This window comes from Chionomys nivalis, chromosome 11, assembly GCF_950005125.1.
Source record: "Chionomys nivalis chromosome 11, mChiNiv1.1, whole genome shotgun sequence".
Taxonomy (NCBI): domain Eukaryota; kingdom Metazoa; phylum Chordata; class Mammalia; order Rodentia; family Cricetidae; genus Chionomys; species Chionomys nivalis.
The window spans coordinates 16,297,778-16,303,104 of NC_080096.1; positions in this window are offsets into that span (position 1 = coordinate 16,297,778).

Here is a 5,327-nt window from a genome sequence, read left to right on the forward strand (position 1 = left end):
AGAGAAGAGAAGAGAAGAGAAGAGAAGAGAAGAGAAGAGAAGAGAGACTGTCTCAGGCTGGCTTCAAACTCTTGATGCTCATGCCTCAGCCTCTTGAGTGCTAGGATCACAACACACCTTAGATCTTCCATTTATAATGTGTTATATGCAATCAAGTCAGCATATTAGTTATTAGCATGGAATACTAATAAGGAATTTAGGCCTCCCTCCTTTAAATCAGATTTTAATTCCTTAAACTTCTCTCTATATTTTATGAATAAGAGTGAGTTCCTTAAGGTCATAAACTCTGTACTAGTTTACCTCCAAGGTCTGCAGGATCCAAACTGCACAGATACATAATCTGGAATCATTTATTTCTAGCCATTTTTTATTATTATTCTTTTTTCTTTTCTTTTTTTAAAAAATTTTTGAGACAGTCTCTCTGTTTAACAAACCTGGCTGTCCTGGAACTCTCAGAGACCCACCTGCCTCTGCCTCCCGAATGCTGGGATTAAAGGCGTGAGCCACAAAGACAAACTTATTTCTAGTAATTTTTTTGAGTAATTTTGCTACAAAACAATAAATGAATGTTCACAGAAACCACTAAAAACCCCAGTTTACTTGTATTTGTTCACATCAAAGGCAAATGTAATTCTGGTGGAATCTTTGAACATTAAACTAGAGATGGCTCAACCGTTAAAGTCTAGGCTCACAACCAAAAATATAAAAAATTTTAAAATGTATATACCAAGAACACTAAAACAAATGAATATCCATTCCAACAGGGTCCTCCTGAACTTTTTTTATATCACTTTTCTATGTATGGATGTTTTGCTTGCATGTATGTCTACATACCATGTACATGCCTGGTGCTCACCAAAGTTGGACACTGGACCCCTGAAGCTGGAATTATGAATGGCTGTGAGCTGCCATGTGGGTACTGGGAATTGAATCCGGATCCTTTGTAATAAGTGCTCTCCACTGCTACGTCATCACTCCAGCCCCTCTCCTTGAACTCTTAATCCTCTTGCTTCAGTGCACCACCATGCCTGGCAAAAGTAGAATACTTGCAGGCTCGACTACTCTACACTTTGCACATGACATATACCAAATAGAGGCAGGGCTGTGGAGCCCAGGAAGGAGCTTCCTGACTTTACAAAAGTAGAGGTATGGTTCTAATACAGAGACAGTCTTTCTTCAAAGACAACAACAGTTCACTCACCTTCTTGATACCTTTCCTAAGAACATCAAACAGAGTCATAAGGCTTAGCTGGAAAATTCCATCAACTCGAGTATGGAAGGCAGGTTTGGAAAGGCTAGACATGAATTCCTACTTCCCTTTGCATTCTTCAGATGCCATTTCCCCCAAACGTCTGCACTGGCTGGCTTCCACTTCAGCATCAGTCCCGAAACCTTGAAGGTCAGACACAGTAAACAGGGAAGGACATAAATTAAGTCACTGGGGCATAGTTTGAGGTCTCACAGCTTCAATCGGGAAGAGTCACACTTTGATGTATGTGGAAATGAATTTTAAGTTGTTTAATGCTAAAAGGCCCTCTGGCAAGCTCAAGACCTATTGCAGACATTTTCTTTCTTCTTAATTTCCTAGGTTAAGATACAAAGTAATGGCTTTATTATGGCATCTTCAGCCATTGGTACCATTATAATTTATTCCATTCGATCCCTTCCCAAATTCCTCACCCAAGTCCCTTCCCCACCTCCAGCTGGTCCCTTCCTTTCCCCAGTTTAGGCTGGAATTTTCTGTCCCTTTTAAGATGGAATTTCTACTGCCCAGGCTGCTCTGGAGCCTCCTGTCTGAGTAGTAGTTAATTGATGTTGGTAAACTCCACCACAGCTGGCTTCTGCATTCTTTTAGTAAAAGTCAGTGAGACAAGGTATGAGTCCCATGAAGACCAAACATAAACTAGTTAAGTCTCTTGATGATTTTGCTAAATGGGTAAAGGAAAAACAATCTGATAAGAGCAACAGGTCAGGACTAGTAGACTCATCTAAGTGGTTGATTAGTTTGTCAGATTTGGAATAGGGTTTACGTACAAACCACTTAAACCGGAAAAGAAGTTAACTTTCTCGTTGGTGTAAGCTTTAAGTTTGAAAGGTTTATCTCCTTCCAACTAATTTTTCTTCTTTAAAATATTTGAGATAGAATTCAATGTGTAGCTCAACTCAGGCCAGCTTCATACTGAACCTCTTGTGCCTTAGGCTCCCAGGTGCTGAGGTTACAAGTGTGCATTATACCCAGCTTATTTAGCTGCTTTCTGAGGTACAAATAAACATAAAAATAAACTCAGTAAAATGTAGGAAAAATATTGAAAAATGCATTTGAAAATCTTTATACTACAAAATCATAAACTGAAAACCAAAACTCTTTATAGTTCAGCTAGTTAGCAAACCAAGTTCTACTTGTTTTCTATAACTCAAACAGGTTGGGCAAACTGACTTACTGACAATTCAATTGCCCAAGATACTCAGAAATGACAGGACTGGGTCATCACTTATTAGGGAATGGAAATGAGGAGGATGGACGAAACCCAAAGGCTGTCAAGACTTGCTTTTAGGGAAACACTGTTAAGAGTTTGATTATTCTGACCATGCGACCAGGCAGTCATCCTTGCTGGACGGTCCTGATTCCAAATGGCACGTTCCTTCTCAAGGCACATTCCATCAGTGGCTCGGAAGCAATCCTCAGATGAAACCATTTTAAAATGTGCACTTTGCAATGACTTATCTATCTTAGCAGCTAGGAAGGCAAAACAAAATTAGCATATAAAGCTACTTGAGGGACCAGAGAAGTATGGTGGTTAATGACCAGAACCAATGAAAATAAAGACTGAAAATGCATCCCATGCCAAGTTTTGGTTTTAGAACCCACCCCGCAAAACCTCCAAAATGTCTGTCATTCAACATATGGTTCATTTCCAGGCTGGTATTCCAAAAGAACGTATGATATCATGAAGTGGTATTCACTAAATAGGAAGGAAAGCCAGCCAATTTTAAATAGAAAAGATTAGGCTCAATAGATCATCTAATGCCAGGAAAATTCTTAACTGAAGATCAAACACATCAACCGTTTTTGTTAAGTTAGATTCTGACAGCAAAGCTCATGTTGACTACGTTTACTTTTATAAAGAAAAAGGCAGAACTCAGCTTTAAAAAGAATGTGAGTCACATTTCAGATGGTCTCAGCTCAAAGTTAAATAGGCGTGAGAGAAAAAGCTGCATTTATCACTGAACTCAGTTTTAGTCTGCAGGTTCGACGGAATATTCACATCGAATACTTATGTATATAAGTATTCTTTCAAATAAAAGCTCAGAGCTTATCAGTGTGGCAGGGAACATGTGTTACAATCGGTATCTGGAAAGAAGGCAAAAATAAAGTTAGTTGCAGGGTTAAAACACACCCTAGATTAGGTACATTAAGTCAAGAAACTAGGCAGTAGTAGACTTCTACATGCTAGCTCATGAATTTTATTTCTTAACAGGTAACAGAAATTTCCAAGGTATTTTTCTTGGATTCAGTAACACAGGTAGCCCACGCTGGCTTTGAACTTAATATGCAGCAAAGGACCACTGTGAACTTCTGAATCTCCTGCCTCCACCTTCTAAAAGCAGGTGCCACTGTGTCAGGTTTATGAAACGATCAGGTTCAAACCCAGAGGTTCATGCATGCTAGGCAAGCACTCTACCCACTGAACTACATTCCCATCCTCAAGGTTGAACTTTCAAAGTTAATTACCCTTCAGTGTGGCTCTGGGAGTTTACAGGGTCGTTCCACCTTCACCATCAGGGTTAATCTTCCCTAATACTGTTTCACTTTCTCAAGAAGCTTAGCCTCATACAGAGGAGATCCAATGAGAAGCACAATCAATTTGTCTGTGCCTTGTTCAAGACAACCATTTTGAGTGTTTTTGTTTTCCTACCTAGTTTATAAACCTAAGAAATATAGAGGCCCTGGTAAAAAGAAATTCCAAGGACATCAACTATCCTGAGAAGGGAGCCAATAAACTCTCTTAAGTGAAATTACTCTAGGTTATTCATATTTGTGTTCCCCAAGAGTGTAGTTAAGACCCACATAGGTTATGTTCTCATTGGCAGCAGTTATGTTTCTCATTTGGCTACAATAATCTAACCACACTTCAAACATTTGTGTGTGTAGTTCTTTAAAACAATTTGAAATATGAGCAATGCTATTTTTTTTTTTTTTTTAACTTTCTGAGACACGATCTCACTGTGGTGCTCTGGCTGCTCTTGAGCTCACAGGGACCCTGTCTATTCCTCAGGAGTGTCAGGACCAATGTCATGTACCATGCCTTTTTGTTGTTGTTGAGCAACTATTATTTTAACACAATACTCAATGTTCCGAGATAGGTCCAAAAATCTGACTTAAAAACAAAAAAATAGATCTAGATATATTTTGAATAAAGCTGTTGGTTCTGCCTCACACTTCCCCTTAATTCATTTGATTCAGATCTAAATTCAGGGTCCAAGTCAAGAACAAAACTAAACTTAAATACTAGTCTTTACTAACACCAAGATAAAATGGATGCTCACATTAAACGTAATGTCTTCTAACTTGGTCAGATATAAACTGTGCCCTAAAAACTTCAATTTCATAAGTCTTAGCACATGAAATGCAACTTTAAATAGCAACAGTGTTTATGAAGATCATTTGAGATGTTATGAGAATAAGAAGCCAGGCCAGGAAAAATATCCTGAGCATTTCACTTTCCTGTACTTCCTATTTTCCAATGATCTTTTGTGTTTATGTTGCTGGGAATTGAACCTAGGGCCTCACACATCCTAGGCAAATACTTACCACTGAATACTTCCAGGTCCTTCTCAATGAACAAGCCACTGATCAAACACTATTCTTGAACCTTATCTGCAGCCTAAAGACAGCAAAGGTCTCCTCTGGAGATATTGTCCTTGTTGAAAAGTCCTAGTATCATTAAGTCCTTTCTGCTACCTAGAAACAAAGCACTTGCTGCAAATGTGCCTCCAGGCAGGCTTCCTATTCTTCCACAACTAAGAAATGAAACACTTACTTTGTTAGTAAGTGATCTGTACAAAAAGGACATAAGAACATAACCGGCATAATATACACTCCATCTCCTAATGCAGGCTGCACTTCACTCCTTTCAAGCATTCTAGTCAAGAGCTCCACCTTTACCCACCACCCTTCTTGCTGAAAAATGTCTTACCTTCACTTCTTCTAACAGGCATTCTTACTTCGTTTTTAAAGATTTTGTCAAGTTCCTGGAAATTACTCCAGGGTGGAGAAGCTTGAAACTAGAGGTAGGTCTGTAGTCAAAAGAGCTATTAATTCCCAC